Below are 16,989 nucleotides of genomic sequence, written 5' to 3' on the forward strand. Positions count from 1 at the left end.
AGCGAGACCCCGGAGCCTTTGTGTATTCGGAACCGGATTCCCCACCTCCCTTCTCCGCCTCCCATTCCCGCTTTCTTTTCCCCTAACCCAAGTCCCAGTAGAGTATCCAGCAATTAGCACGTGAGGAGGGGGTGGAAGACGGCGGGCGGGCGGAGGTGGGGGCGGCGGTACCCCTGCTCCCCTCTCCCCACCGAGCCGGGATCAGCCCCGCGTTCCCGCCTGCGCTGCCTTTGTGCGCCACCTACCGGCTGTTTGGGGCCACTGCGAGCCAGCCAGAGCTGTTCCTAGGCAGATCTTGATCTCCGTGGACAATAGACAATGGAATTTTTTTTTTTTGAACAATGATTTATTTTGGGGGGTGGGGATAAGGAGGAAGGAGGGAGGGAGGAAGCAGCAGTGTGTTTGTCATCGCTTTAGAAAAAATCTCTGTTCTGTCATTGTTTCTGCATATCCATTATATTGAGGACAAAAGAATCCCGTTCTGGAACAACAAAGCCAAGGGAAATGTTTTCTGTGGCTGACATTTAATTGTGTGCACAAGGTGCTACATTATCATGCGGAGAGATTGTAGAAAGGAATAGGGCACAGCTTCAGTTCAAAAGCCTGACTTTTCTGCTTTAAAGTGTGGGCTTTCTTATACGAGTCCCATTTTATATTGCCTCATAGATCTCCGTGCATGGTATACACTGCACACAATTCTATGTTTCTGTATGGTTTTCCAACCCATCACAACGGTTCCTTGCAGGTGATTTTCACACCACCTCCCTCTATTCTTTTACAGCTAACAGGGATAATCATCCTTTGCCTCACAACCTCTTTACATGGTCCCTACCAAGACAATCTTAATTTTTAGGCGCTATTAGGAGGCTTGGGGAACACTTAGTCCAATCTCTGGTTTTACAGATGAACGAGGGAGAATGCGTTGACCAAAGCCACACAAATAATTAGAGCTAGAAGCAGGACCAGAACCCTTGTGTCCCGAACCCTGGTTTCTAGTATGATCTACTGTTTGATGTCCTGATGCCCAACACCCCTGACTTGCTCACCCTCATGGCCTCTTTTCTGGGGAGGAGGGAGTGGGGGGGGGGGAGAAGCCCACACACAGTGAGCTGTGTTGCCCAGTGATGGGTGATAAGTTGGGGGTGGTCATGGGGGGATGGACAGAAGTATAAACATCCTTGCTTGGCAGTCTCTTTCACTCCCCCTCTTTACTCCTCCTTTCTCTCTGTACAGTGAAGCAGGGGGCAATGTGGATATCATTTTCATTTGTTTATTTCATTATTTTGCTGTAAGTTAATATATAAAACCTACGGTAATTATCCAAAACTCTCCAGAAAATGCTTTTCCTTGGTTTCATGAAGGTCTTGAACCCCCAACCTGACCCAGGTTCTAAACTGGTTACTGGGAACACAAGAAATGTTTCCCATCTTTGAAAGCCACTCAGTGGTCTCTTGGCAAGAGTGATTTGCCCTTGGGAACCTGAATAATACCGATTTCCTTCTAAGGTTCATGAAGAATCTTCGGGGAGATTCAGATACCTGATCATGCTGTAGAACAGAGGCATTTTTCTTCTGCCACCTTCTAAAACATGCTACAACAGACGGTGCACCCCTTTAAACCTTTAACTGTGTCACGCTGAGAGAAGAATCAAGTCTTAGATGAGAAGCTCAGTAAACATCTTTGCACATCCAAAATGAGGCAGCCCGTCATAGAAGTCTGCTTATTTTAGAGGTTGTTCAGTCTGTTTAAAGCAAATAGACCAATCTCACAGTCTGCAGACAAGGAGACAACAAGCAGAGGAAGTTTCAAAACAAAAGGCCAGAACATTCCCTAACTCTCTTTAAACTGTCTTCTGAAAGTATAGAGAAGAAGAAAACACACTTGGCTTGCAAGCAATTCCTCAAACTTTCTGCTGGGTTTTGGCACTTTAAGAACTTGGGTTTGTACGGGGGCCATGGAAAATGTTAACAGGGAGCTTAGATCTCCAAATCCCCTAGTTTTCATTTGTTTATTCCTTTTTTCCCTTTCCCACAGCGATTCATCCTGTCTCTACAAAAAGCCCCACGGTTCAATGATATTTTAATATGACAACCACACACTTACAAACACCTTGCCTCGAGGATTTTGTGAGAATCGAATGTGATCAAATGAGATGATGTAGGTGAAAGGACTTTTAAAAGTCTAAGGTACTCTTCAGATGTGAAGTGTTATTCCCATATATGTGAGGTTCTCAAAATACTGAACTCATTCATTGGAGCAGCAGCCTAACTATTCTGCAAAGTAGTGAATCGGCCCATTTTTCCGAACTTACGGTTACACGTCTCGGGGAGGGGGGGTTGGTGGTGGAAGCTTCATGTAAATTTTAGAATGTCCAAATCTCATTTTAAAGAATACCCTCACAGCATGTTGGAATCTGGTGAGTGCTAGAACACTGGTGACTCGCTGCTTCCCCCATGTCCTTATTTGGTAGCATGCAAATAAAAATGATCATTTTCAGATTTAGATTTTCTCAGAGCATGGTGTGAGCAGCTATTTTTGCTTTTGCTCCAGTCACCATTCTCTGTAGTAGAAAGTGCATTTAGAGTTGTAAAAACTGTTTTTCCATTTGCAGCCTAAATTTAAATAGGGAATACAGCAGCTCAAGTAACTCCCTTGATTAGATACAGGAGTCACCACGATTCAATCCAGTACTTCTGGCACATGGCCCTCATTTCTACCCATGTAAGGCCTTCACGTTGCTACTTCACAAGACGATTTCCATGTCACCTATGCACGTGGCATCTCTCTTTAGGACACCTCAAGTGATTTGCGGGTGTTTGGTAACTCATTCTCTTAATATCTGTATTGGAGAGATAGGGGTCGATTGCAATGACGCTCAATTTGTGGAAAGTGAAACCTAAAGCAGTCAGCAGGCTTCTGTATTACAGACCCATTGAGGTGCATAGCCCTGTGCTGAATGATTGATGCCACCCAAGATGAGCAAATCTTGGAACCCCAATTTCCCTAATAGTTGCTCTCCTGTCTTACTAAAACCAAGCCTGCTGTCAAGTTTCTCCAGAGGTCAATGTCCAAATTTACTTCCTGCTCATGAGGATGGACACTGGACCCATTACCTGACTTAACCCCAGGCCCCAAACAGCCCGCATCTTGGACCTGACTTAGCAGCCCGAGTCACGACCAGCTTCCTGTGAGCAGGCCTTCAGATGTTAGTGTCGATGATGCCCCTTCCAGGATAACCCGTCCAGGCTGGCGAGCTGCAAGGCTGATTTCAAGCTGGTTTCAGTTAAACCACATTCCGGTGTCTATTTCCTTTCTCTTTTAAAAGGAAACCTTCCGTGGCTCCTTGGGGCCAGGCTGGCGGCCCTAACTTCTTGGAAGCTTCTGTTTATGGGCTTTGGGGGGCAGGTAGATGAACATCATCTTGTTCTCCTCATGCCTCCTTCACTGCCTTGGCCACTGTCTCACGTTCCAGATCTTGGGGTGGACCAGAATCTTACCCCAAATCTGGATGAAACACAGGACAGGGTATTGCCACCGTAATTGCCCTAATTGCAGGTGGCTAGAGGTGGGACAGAAAGAGGATGCTGGCAGGTGTTGCACCTTAGGCAGCTTGGGTGTGCTGTCCATGCCTAAAGCCACCTGCCTTACCCAGCCGTCCCCGCCTGGGGCTTGGCCACTGGGGACCCCGCCTTGGAGGAGGAGCTGGGCCTGTGGCTGCTCACTCTTCCTCCTTACCCCTCCAGCTCTACCATCTGTACTGGGGACTTCTGTCCCTGTAAATTCCTGCAATGTAGGAAATGCCCAGTGGAAATGCAAAAATAATCATGTCATCTTTCACACATTTATGGTATTTTGGCAATGTTTCTAATAGCTGCTAAGGGACAAGAGTTTATCTTTCTATCTTACGTCTCATAAATCTTTTCTTTTTCTCCCATCACTAGCGTAAATTGTGCTTAGTCCAATAACAAGGTTAAAATTATAGTGCTTTTCATCATTACAGAGATGCTCTTGCCTCTGATGGGGACAACAGCTACATCTAAAGCCTAGCAAATTTATTTTTTCCCTTTGCCTGCAACGGTATGTCGTCTGGAAGACAAGATTTTCACTTCGCTGTGCAAGGGCTTTGGTCAAGGCCTCTGTTTGTGAGTGTACACACTTATGGGAGAGGCCTGTAACCTGCAGGAGAGTCAGTTATGTGCCTCTGGTCTTCCCCTGAGTGTCTTTTTCAGACCAAAAAACAAACAAAACAAAACAAAACAAAAAATGGGAGAGAGTCACCCGAGGTATCTGGCAGTGTTGAGGAACCCAGGCTATACATATAAACAAGCTATTTAACCTCTCTGAGCCTCGGTCTCCTCATTTGGGGATAATAATAGTGTCTCTTAAGTTTAGTATGAGGATTTAAAGCAACAGAATACGTAACGACCTTAGTATGGTGCCTGGCACATAATAAGCACTCAGTAAGTATTTGCCAGCATCATCATCATGACTGTTTCTACCCTCCTGCTTCCACGTGACAGCCTTCTGCCCTGCAGGACCCTAGAGCTGCCAGAAGAATCCATGTCCCATTGCTATTTTGTACCTGTGGCTGTGGCATTGTGACTCCCCATTTTGGCTTTCCGCTTCCCCAGGCAGAGAACATTCCTGGGCAGAATTGGCGACAAGCTCGTGGAAACTTGAATCCCAGGCAGGAACCAGGACCTCACGTAGTCAGCCTCTCCTCTCTACCAGCAACAGCTCCTTCTCCCCATGCAGGTGGTCATGCTGCTCTCCCTGCCAGCCCGCACGCCCACCACGTAGGGGTCTGTCACAGAGGCCACCTGTGGGAGATGCTCTTTCCACCCTCTGCCAAGCACTTCGGCCCCGTAGATGCTTTCCTCCTGCCCACGTAGCTCCAGGAGGCCCAGAGCCAGGTGTGCAAATCACCCCCATGTTCGGGCTGTGATAAGATGTTTAATAGCAAGCTTCCCTCCAGCTTTTCCTCATATCTGAGCTGAGGTTTCATCTTGTCCCCTTTTCCGGAAGTACGTCCTCATCGATCGCTTTCTGCAGTTTTTTGTGGTTCTCCCGGAGGCCAGCGTCTATTGCCAACTGTCTAGGAGACGCCTCCCTCCCATCTCCATCAGTTTCTGACTGAGGGTTAGGTTAAGATGTTTTCTGCATCTCCCTGAAGAAGACAATCCATCTAATCAGGCTGTCATCCCTAACGGAGGCCCTAGCTCTTCTCTCTGGAATACAAGGCCAAGGCCATGCCGACCTCTCTCTCATTTGAGCTCATTACTCCAAGTTCCTTATTTCCAAACTTGGTCAGACATTCATTCACTGTAGAAGCGAAGAGCCCTTTCGATGATGTCTGAGCACAGCTCGCTCTCTCCTGAGTTGCGGGGTCTGCTTTCTCCTCTCTTTCTAATTCTGCAAGCCTCAAGAATAGCTTGCCTTTTCCTCTCTTAGGAAGCGAGCCCAGTGTGGAAACAATAGGTCAGGGGTTTTGTTGTTGTTGTTGTTGTTGTTGTTGTTGTTGTTTTAAGATTTTATTTATTTATTTGACAGAGAGAGACACAGCGAGAGAGGGAACACAAGCAGGGGGAGTGGGAGAGGGAGAAGCAGGCTTCCCGCCGGGCAGGGAGCCCGATGCGGGGCTCGATCCCAGGACCCTGGGATCATGACCTGAGCCGAAGGCAGACGTTTAATGACTCAGCCACCCAGGCGCCCCCAGGTTTGGTTTTTTTGAAATGACGGATCATATGGACTGACCATTGGTTAAAGTCCTCTTCCCTCGTGTCTGGTCCATTGTAATTGTATTCAAACAGCTCTATCTACTTCACATCTTTTCTCTTTAAACATCATCCTAAAACTGCTGTCTTGTTAAAACACTTAATCCTGTTAAAACACTGCTTTTCTCCAAACTGCACTGACTCCCAATCCTCCAATTTCCCTGCAGGACAATGTCTCAAATTGTCATGGCATTAGAACCACCCCCTAGAGGCAGGTCTCCAACTTCCTCGTCTACTTCCCACCTTTCTCAATTAGCCCCCACCCCTCCTCATCTGAAATGCACCCGTGCCATTCCCATTCCTGGATACAGGTTTCCTTTTCCTTTCTGCTTTTCCAAATCTTCCCCCGTCTTAGAGAGGGGGCTCAAATGGACTCCCAGCTTGAAATGATCGCTCCCCTCAGAATATCCTGAGATGTTGTTTGCATGATTATTCACACAGGCAACAAATACTTTCACTTGACTTTTCTCCTCATGTTTCGAATTGCTCCCCAATTTTCATGTGCTTACCTCTCCTAGCATGTCCTGGGTAGTGAACTCCTTGCAGATGGTTGATTTGTATTCCAAGTTTCTTCTAAAGTATCTTGCCCAGGCCTTGCACTAAGTAGGCATTCAGGAATATTGGACATACTGCACAGAAGAGGAGCTGAAAAGGAAAACAAATCAGTCGAGCCATTTTCATCACCGGCACAGAAACGACAGGTCCAGAGTTTTGTTCCTGTGCATGTCGAATTTGAGGGGAATGATAGAGAGTCTGTTTTTCAAGTGTCCAGAATCTTGTGAGGCCATCTTGCTCAATTTCCTGGCTCTGTGCCATCTAAGACAAAGAGATCTGTCCTATGCTTCAGGACCTGAGAGCGAGAATACTTCTTGGCTCTTTTCCATAGTTAAGCGTCTGCCTTCGGCTCAGGTCACGATCCCAGGGTCCTGGGGTCGAGCCCCGCGTCAGGCTCCCTGCCCAGCGGGAAGCCTGCTTCTCCCTCTCCTCCCCGCTCTTGCTCTCTCTCTCTCTCTCACTGTCTCTGTCACTCTCTCTGTCTCTCTCCCTCTCAAATAAATAAATAAAATTTTCAAAAAATTAGTTGCCCATGCTCATCTCAAAGAATAACGTTCAGTCATTTGGGAGTGGGGGCACGTGAATCTGATAATTCTGATACAGGTGGTCTGGCAAACACAGTGTGAAAGAAGAAAACTACTCTGATTTAATATTTTTTTAAAAAGTTAGTTTAGGCTTATTACTTCTAGGACCGTTTTCTGCAAACCTTAAAAAAACAGCTGATTAATAGTTTTTCTTAATAATTGAGTGTCCTTCTAGGAGTATTTTTAACCTCATCTATATTAAGCTCTGAGAAACATTTGCTGTTCCACACATATTTATTGAGCACCAGTGTGCCAGGCATCATGGTTATAAAGACGAATGAATTAAGTAGTAAAGAAGGTAGATCCGCATTCTTAGGAAGCTCGTGGTATGGTGAGTGGGAAAAGGAAACACTGTGGTAGGGATGGCGCTGACCTATCACCTTTCATCTGAAGTTTGTAGACATTATATATGTCTGTGGCAGTTCAGCAGGGGCAGAAACTTGGGATCCATTGTGCATAACACTTGCCAGAACGTCTATATAATATAATATGTCCCCTTGCTTGCTCCTGACTCTGTGCCCCTGGGGCAAATGAAAAGAAAATGCCATCACCCCACCACTCCAACTACTTTCCAGAGGGGATGAGCCTTACTCGTCAGTCAGTCAACCATGCCTTATTAAACATTTAGAACGACTAGCACTCTGTAAGACATTTGGAAAGGGCATTGTTCCTCCTTCCCCCTGCCCTCGACTTTGCCAAATTCATGTTACAGTTCTTCTCCATTCATTTGGGGCCCTTTGATTTCACTGCCACCAACACTAAAGGCTGAGTGTTCACTCCATTCATGAAATAAATATTTAGTGGGTATTCCAACAGGTAAGGCACTTGCTTTATGATGTGATGACTATAAAGAGGAATCAAACACAGGTCCTACTCTGAAAGAACTTGCATCAAGTATAGAGATACATTGTGTACATAAATACCTTGTCACAAAGTCAAATATAAGCAAATATACCACAGAGTTCCTTCCAGCAGTATTGGGATGGAGAAGACTTGGAGAATGGGAGGGATGGGGAGTGAGTGGGTTGTGCCTAGGGGAGGCAAGTTCAGGTTTGGGTGTGTCAAGCTGGAGGTGTTGAGGGGCATCCTGGGGAAGATGACCAGTGACTAGTTAGAAAACGTGTGCCCAGTGCATGGAAAGAGGTAGAGGCAAGAGACACTAGTGGCATATGAAACTACAAGACTAGGTTTTATTACGAAGAGGCTTGCAGGACGGAAAGGGGGAACTGAAACATCAGAGATATGTCTCAGACATACCATATTTTCTTAGTAGACAGCACTGTAATCGTTGAGAGGTTGAACTTGTAAATCTGAAAGAGGAGTTTAAATACTTTATTTACTCATATAACTAACAAAATACATTTGATTTTTAACCCCTTTTCCCCCCCTCGGGAGATGAGCTTAAAATATTTTCATGTAGTTTGACCAATTTCTCTACCAAATCTGTGAGGGGGAGACAATTTAGTATCAGATGAATATTTTGTGTTTATTTGACTCGGGAGAAAATGGAGGGAAGGAGACATGGCATAAAAAAGAGCCGAGAACAGGATCTCTTTCTCATGGCCCCTACATTTATTAATGACTGAGGAAAATATCATGTATTCTGATTGTGATCTGACTGGGATTATATGCTTTTTAGAAGGCTGGGTTTAGTCTCAGGGTCTCAAACGCGGGATATCGAAGACCCCTTATCTTTGACCTATTGGGTTAAAACTGTGATCTCCAAAAATCTGCCCCACCGTCCTCATGAGCTTTGCTTTTGGCTTTATCTTCTTTCTTGTCTTTTTATATCCCCTTCTATCTTTATTTCTGACAAGGAGTGTCGGGTAGCAGAGTGATAGGAGCAGAGGAAAGTGGGGAAAAGAGCCGTTAGAGAACAACACCAAAGCGTTGATTTGAGAACTCCCTTAGAGTAACTGTTATAGGCACATGCAAATTAAAGCCACGTGCATAGTCCTGTTTGAATGCATGTGTGCCTTCAAAAGATCCCATGCAGCTGGATGCTATCCTCAGAGGAGATCCTAGCCGGGGATCCTTGCCAGAGTAACCAGTAGATTTTTCAAAGACCTTGAGACTTCAGTTTACTTTCTTGACATCAAGTTCCCCTGAGGAAAATGAGCCCTTGTCTTCCACAACTTAATTTAGGACCATCGATGCTGCAGAGCCGACAACCACGCTGCACAGGACGCCAACTCGAATGTGCTAATGCAGAGCTGAGGGAGGGCTTGGCGCTGAGCAGGGCACTCTGCATTCTAGATCTGCTCGCAGAAGCTCCCACTGAGCCACTCGCTGAGCAGCTGGGGGTGAGAGGTGAGCTCATCGCTTCTGAAACACCCCACTTGGCCAAGCCAGCCTTTGTTTGCGATGACTCTGGGAGTAAAAGCGGGTTATCATTGCTGTACCCAGTGGTCTGACAGAGCAAACAGAAGAGCTCCGTGAGGTGAGGAGAGGTGAAGAGAAAATTAGCGAGACTCAAATGGGATAATTGGAAAAGCAGAGGGAAGGCAGTAAATTATGCCTCTTTGGCCTGGTTTAGTTATCATATCGCAAGAATGGATGAAGTGGGTCAGCGACCCGCAGATGAAAAGCAAGATGAGGAAGGGTCTCGGGGTGAAGGGAGGCCTGAGCTCTGAGCGCCCCGCCAAGGGCCAGCCCACACGTGCCGCTGGAGCACCACGCTCGGAAAGACAAACAGGATGCGGTGAGTAAATAGCTTTCTCTGATGATCCGGAGGCCTTTTTCATGTGGTTGGAGCCTAGACCTGTCAGTAGGAAGCAGGTTGGAAAAAGAGGTCTCACAAATGAAGACGAAAATCAAGAAAGGGAGTGGTAGTGGTTCCTGCCGGTTCTGGGTGGCTTATGGTCCACCTCCACCCCCACGGGTATCCTTGTTCTGTGACCTTGGGAAGTTATGTAGCCTCTTTGTGCCTCAGTTCCCTCGAGTGTGATGAGGAATAATTATACCAATCACGTCATATGTATATGGTTCTTAGAACCCTTAGAAAACACTCACAAGGCTAGCTGATTAACATTTGACAGCATGGTTTTCAAGGCTCTGGAGGGCATGTTGGAAGTTTGGGGGAGCCTTTCGGGGTTGTTACAAGGTAGGGGGTACTACTGCCATTTAGTGGGTGGAGGCCAACAACAACAAAATTATCTTGCATCCCACGTGACTTCTGAGTGTTCCACGGGAGAGTTCCATACATGAAAAACCTGACGAACATTCTGGTAACTTAGAACTTGACTCAGTTTTCAAAACTTACATGAGGTCTCTTTGCATTGCTTTAGTATACACTGAATTTTACACAACCATATAAATCAAGAAGATGATTACACTCTGCTTTGTTCAGAGAATTGTCAAGAGTTGTTCATCATTTCAGAAAATCCCATCTACACATGTGGACAAACAGCCACCTGTATGGGCTGCATTTGTAACTCTTACGCTCCTGGGGCCTCTCTGCATGGGTGAAGCCTCATGACATGCTGTGGCTTCCAATGCCACAGTGCACAGTGGTTGAGCGTTCACACATTGAAATGCCCATTATTTTATGATAGCGTTGTGTTTTTCTTTTGTATCTAGTTGAGGCATTGCATTGCTATCTTTTTGAAATGTGTGAAGATGAGTTATGTTATTAATTTTATTCTGGATATTAAAGGGGCATTACGAAACAGTTGTTATAATAAAGAGGCGCTAGCTCTGATAGGTTTGAAAACCACAGGTTTTTAGAGCCAAGCTCAGCACAACTGTAACTGTTGTACTTCCCAGCAATTGGCCCCAGAGACAAGGAAATCAGAACCCAAAGAGAGGGCATTGCACTTGCTCTGAATTACCCCTGCCCTCTCTCCGTTAAGGACTTAATGCTTGGTTGGAGGTCAGAACATTCTGGCGTTCTGCCTACACTTGCCATCTTCTTGCCTTCATGATTAAGATGGGGTGATCTGTCGAGTTTCTGTAGAATACTTACCTTCAAGAGAAAAGACCATCTTTTATCTCCACATGTGACTTTTCTCTACTTCCTCATTGTGGGAGCTAGATCACTCCAGAAGGCCTCTTCCTGGGCTTTCTGTCCCCCTTCCCTTTGGAAAGAGCAAGTCGGGCCAGCAGGAAGGACTGGAGGACCCCCTTTTACTATGGCACCTCTTGATTTGTCAAGAGCTATCTCCCCACCTGAATAACAGTCACAGATCCCTCTGGGTAGGCTTAATCAAATCAATTCAGAGTTGCTTTCTCTGACTTGATCATTGTAAGGCTTGTCATAAGGGGAGGGAGTGGATCTGGTTATTCCCTGACATGGGCAAAGATAAAGACGAGCACTTGCAGGAAAACTCTATGGTGGAGAATGTGTTATACATAACCAAGAGTATGGTTGTGTTGCCCGACAACCATAGGGAAGGTGGCAAGTGGAGTCAGTTTTCTGAGGGCAGGTCCTCATTGCAGTTTCTTTCTATTAATATATTAGACTATGTTAGTGGTGAAGGTGTTTGAGTCTAGTCTGTTGAAATCAAGAAAAAATAAAGAACCATTTTAAGTATTTCGAGGTGTATTCTGTGATTAAGCTGTATGCAGAGATGTACTCTTTCCCAAAGATTAAGTTTTCCTGTCTCTAGGTATTATAAGAAAACAAAAAGGAAGAGAGAGAGGAAGAGACAGAGGGAGGGAGGAAATCTTTGAGAAAAACTATTAATTAGGATTGAGGAGATCTATTAAGTCTCTGCCTGGGGCTGGTTGTATTTCCCAAGGTGGCTGCAAAAATATCTCCCATCCCACAAACTCTTCTGCAAAAAAGTAAAATCTAACCCCCTTCTCCCTTGAATTGGGCCCACCATGAGAGCAAAACACCACCTTCTGCTGGAGGAGAGAAAAAGTAGTAAGATTTCTATGGTGAACAAGAGGATTATTTGACACCAAACCCAGACCATGCTCACTGGACCTGGGGATCAGCTTACAAAAATGGATCTTTGACACAAATTGGCAAAGATGCTCAAGAGTCGGTGGGAACAAGAGTGAGCTAGGAGGCAGCAAACATGTAAGCAAGGAGAAGAAGCCCTCAGGGACCAGGGAGGCTTGGGCAGCAGTTGACCGAAACTAGAGATCTGACCACCTTGGGCCCTTACTAAGAAAGGCTGTTTGTTACTGGACAAGGTGAGATCAGTGTAGTCAGAACGGATGTCAGTGGCTGAGACCTTCGAGCAGCTGACAACAACCTTGGGCTGGAGGATGGATGTGTGCAGGCTCCTGGAGACACCACATAGAGCTGAGTGGAAATAGTTTCACAGGGTTACTGCTGTGCACAATTTCCTGGCTGTTTTCCTCAGGTCTGTTTCTTGCTCTTTCCCTATCCTGTTCTGAATCAAAGGGTCTGACCCTTGTCGGTTGCCTTTCCAAGACCGGAGGATGGGAGGCACGGACAGGTGAAGGTGGAGGGTGAGGAGAGGGAGAGAGAAACAGGAATTTCTTCCCTTTGCTCTCTGCAGCTGCTTAGCCCCTCTGGTTCCAGTTGTTGCCGGGCAGGTCCTGTCCACTATGGTTCCAGCCTCCAGCCTGTGACAATGCCCCTGAGCTCCAGAACTCCCTCCCCTCTTCCCACTGCCCTGTGGCAATGTCAGCTTTCGGTCTTTCCCTCTTAACGGTCTCTGGATTCCTCACTGCCCCCTCGCTGGCCTCTTGGCTCTCTCATCTTTGTATAATAAACCCCTACATCCAAGCCCTTCTGTTTCAAATTCTCTAGTGGTTTCTGTTTGCCTGTTGGACCCTGACTGATACACTGGTCTCAGGAGCTGGTCAGCTCTGATTCACGGTGAGTGCTGCTCAGGACCCGCAAGAGAACACCTTGCCGGAAGAGATCTGTTGGAAAGTGCTCAGGCTTCAGGACCGCGAGGGTTGTACCTGCCTCTCCAGAACCACATCAGCTGTTGCCTTTAGAGACTTTAACAGAGGAACTGAGTGGGGAAGAGAGGCTGGCTAAAAACTTCACCCAAATAGAAGCACCAAGGGTACCAGCAACAGGAGAAAACTTATGTCAACTCAGTTCAGAAATAACCAAGGTGCTCTGGAGGGGGCTCATGAATTACTGAATTACCGTGGCCTCCTTGGGCCCCATATATTTGTATCTCGAGTCTCGTTTCAAATAGAACAGAGAATAATGTTGAGTGCCTCTAATTTAATATTCTGATAATATTTCCTCCACATCAAATTCCCGCTAGGACAAATGTATACAAATGAATCATTACAATCTCCCCCCGCCCCTTACCCCAGACAAGTCACTTGGGCCTCTGCTAAGAAATGATGATAAAAGTGATGAAAACAAAACAAAGCATACATTATAATGTCATTTAAAAAATAAAAGATTTCCAGGAGATCCTTTGTTGTACTGGAAGAGCACAGGTTGCCTTTTTAAATGACTTTGCTTTCGCTTTTGGATAATCAGAGAGAAAAATGCAACGGAAATAATGCGCGGCTGCTGCTGAGGTTCTCCTCGAGCTCCTGCTGACCTGTTGAGCCGGTCAGAGAGCCCAGGGTCTCCGAGGAGGTAAGTGCAGCCCCGGGAGAGAAGACGGCATTCAGAGAACAGAGGCATTACTGTTTGAATCGGGTTGTACAGGACCTGGTCGCCAGGCTGGGCACAAGGACGGAGCATACCTGTGCCACAGGCACGCTGGGGACGAGGAACGCAGAGGGACAGAGGAATGCCATGTGGGACTGTGTCCTTGGGGGATATGATTTTTCATGCTGTGTAATGAGCCTGCAGTAGGGAAGGGCATTTCATTGTGGGTTTTACTGCACTAGGCAATTCTGACAGGTGTATGGATACTTATTCCAACTCACAGTCATGAGATGAAGACAGTAGTGCGGGGAAGCTGTCTGGCTTGCAGTGATATATTTGGAGAGAGGACATAGCATCAAAAGTTCAGTACAGAAAATAACAGAGTAAAATTATAAAGTCCTAGGGTCATTTGCTTATGTCTTCTACTCCCTTCACTAAAAACAGCGCTGCAGCCAAATATCATGTGGTAGTTTGAAAACATGGCCAGTAAATTCTTTGGCATTCCTCCCATTAAGATATGGGATCCATATGTGGTCCCTTGGAACTGGGTTGGGGGGCTTGTAAGTGCTTTCACCAATGGAGCACAGCGGAAATGACAAAATGGGACTTCTGGGGTGGGGTCAAAAAGGCCAAGTTAGCCTTTCACCCTGTTAGCTACAACACTCTTCCTTAGAGCCCTAAGCTGCCATGTAAGGAGTCTGACTGCCCTGAGGCCACCCCATGGAGAGACCACCCTATGGAGCGGCCACCTCATGGAGAGGCCACAGGCAGAAAGCCACAGGAAGGATCTCGAGTTGACAGTCCCAGTGGGGACCCACCTTCAGGCCATTCCAGCAAGGTGTCAGACGTGTGAATACATTAACCTCTTGGCCAGATAAATATCATTGAGGAGCTTCAATCAATACCTCAGGTAACAGAAGATCAACCTTCTGAGCCCTGTCCAAATTCCTGACTCACAAAATCGTGAAATATAATGAAATGGTTGTTACTTTAAGCCACTAAATTTTGGCGTAATTTGTTATGCAGCAATAGCTAACTACAACATATTCCTACCTGGACCAGTCTCTAATGTAGTCCCAAATGTATACTTACTAGGTATAGTTTACCACTTAGTAGTGCTTCAGTGTCAAATAACCGCCAGCATCTTTAATTGAGTGCCTGTTGCAAACCCCAGTGATGTACAGGATATGAAGTAGAGGGGTCAGTTTCTGACCTAAAGGATCTGATAAAATAATAATTATGCGATATCATTTATTGAGCGATTCCTATGAATTAGGCTATTAATTCTCAAAGTTGGTACTGAAATATCAGTGTCAGCATCACCTTGAAATTTGCTAGAAATGCAAATTCTCAGGTCCTACCCCAGACTTATTGAATCAGAAACTCTGGGAGTGGGCCAGGCAACAGGTGTTTTAGTCAGTCTGCCAGGCGATTCCAGTGTGTGCTACAGTCTGAGAATCACTTCAGGAAGCATGTGACTTACTTTACCTCACTGAATCCTCACTGAACCCTGGGTTTCTCATCCTTGCCAGGACTGACATTTCGGGTGAGGGAATCTTATTGTGGGTAACCTGTGCATTGTAGGATGTTTGACAGTATTCAGGCCTCTACCCACTAAGTGCCAATAACACCTCTCACCCCCGTTGTGATAACTAAGAGTGTCACCAGCCGTTGCCATATGTCCCCTGAGGGTGAGAAATCGCCTCCAGTTGAGAACCATTACCTTAACCCTATGGGCAGTGTTTGAAAATGTACCCAGACTTGATTGTAATTGGGTATGGTAGGGCAGGCAGACATGGAAAGGACTGTCATAAAGAAAGAAGGTTTTATTCACAGTTCCCTAGAAACAGGAGGTGGTATGACACAACATGGGGTGGCTACACGGTGGAGCACCTGGGCCAGTAAGGAGGCAGACGGAGCAGGGGAAATCGAGGGGAAAGAGCCTTTATTATGGCTTCTGTGCAAAGGAATGGGTGAGGCATGGTAAGTGGGCATAGGCATAGGATTGGCTGGTTTGAATCATTTTAGCAAGCTCTGGGGCCAAGGTTCTATTCCTAGTTGCTCTGGGTGATTAGGACATGGGCTAGTGGCCAGAATATGAGACCCCAATAAAAGAGGTGGTTGGGGGTATGGGCTTTGGATCAGTTGGCTCACACATGAGAAGTATGCTTATAGGCTGGTCCTTTGCCAATTCTAGGAATTAGCTAGCCCTGAGAGGGGTAGTCTCCTGGAAGTCAGCAAGGCCCCAGATGTCAAAGCATCAGAATAAAAAGGCATGCTTGATACAGGTAGATACGGTTGCCCTACTTTATAGATGGCAAAGCTGAAGTCCAGAGAGGTAACCTGGCATAAGTCATCTCTCCCCCAAGGGGAGGACCTATTTTGAAACCTAAGTCTAAGTACCCCTCGAACCATGCTGTTACATGTGCACTATCCTGCTATTCATCTAGCTAATTAAACATACACGTGTGTATCTATAACGATATAAAAAGATAACTGATGCAGCAAAGGAGGATGTTGAATCATGTCTACATGAAATAATTACACGAAGCAATGAGGAGAAGAGATGGCTTGTAGTGGTCGAAAAGGCTTTGTGGAAAATATGCCATTCTGACTGCTGGTACTATTATGCTTGCTGGAAGGTCTTGAAAGTTGGAGAAACTGAAGCTAGGCAAAACTGTGGAGAAAGAATATTCTGAAAAGATGGGAAATGATGTGATCACAGGCTCAAAGGCTCCTAGGAATGTGCAAGTTCTGATGAAAACACCAAGTGTTAATAGGCTGCTTTAGTAACTTGAAAGTAGATTAGAAGGAAAGAGAAGAAAAGGGGGTTGCAGCTGGATGCCACCCACTTTAATAAGCTAAATCCATCAGAAGCAGTGTATGGATGCACAAAATATTCAGCACGATGAACTAAACATCGAACAAAAAAATCCCCATTGAAAAGTAGTACCGTAATTCCAATACCTGGGCTCAATGAAATTTAGAGTAAGAATCAAGCTGGAAATTTCTACTCTGACATCTTGCAAGATAATAAGTCAGGCTGGGAACCTGTGACCAACAGGGAACACAACAAAGAAAGTTTTTTCCACTGAGACCGAACAGAGCGTCAAAGGTTTTGGGAAGTGGAGTTGCCAGCCATTCATTTATTTAGAGGTTTCTGAGTGCCGATGATGTGCCAGGCACTGTGCTGGATGATAGGGAGTTATAGATCATGAGTCATGTCACTAAAACAGGATTTCTGCCACTGGGGGACTAACAAAGTAGTGAGCTCATGGTTGCTGTAGCACCAAGCAGAGCAGAGGAGGTTTCTGCGCAGCCGGGTGTTGGAGAGGTACACAATGAATGGGGACCTGTCCATCTCGTGGACTTTCGAGAGGCATCTGCCAAGATCAAACTTCTCCCAGGTCGGCTGCTCTCCCCTGAGGCAGTTGTACATGCCATCATCCCTCTCTCGCTTTCAGAGGGTCTGAGTTGCCAGGGGAGTTTAACGGTGCACGCTATCTCAGGGCCTGCCCCCCGAGAGGTGCTG

The 16,989-nt window shown here is 46.1% G+C and overlaps 1 protein-coding gene across 1 annotated transcript in view; it reads left to right on the forward strand.

The window, feature by feature from the left end:
* The first annotated feature begins 9,344 nt into the window (after positions 1-9,344).
* SCOC (short coiled-coil protein) overlaps positions 9,345-16,989 on the forward strand; it is a 103,567-nt gene continuing 95,922 nt past the window's right edge. Inside the window, exon 1 of the mRNA XM_073892282.1 lies at positions 9,345-9,353. The gene's annotated coding sequence lies outside the window, so the exon portion shown is untranslated. The remainder of the gene's footprint in view (positions 9,354-16,989) is intronic.

This window comes from Callorhinus ursinus, unplaced genomic scaffold, assembly GCF_003265705.2.
Source record: "Callorhinus ursinus isolate GAN/ISIS: 27379988/994484 unplaced genomic scaffold, GSC_fseal_2.0 scaffold4, whole genome shotgun sequence".
In the NCBI taxonomy this organism is placed as follows: Eukaryota; Metazoa; Chordata; class Mammalia; order Carnivora; family Otariidae; genus Callorhinus; species Callorhinus ursinus.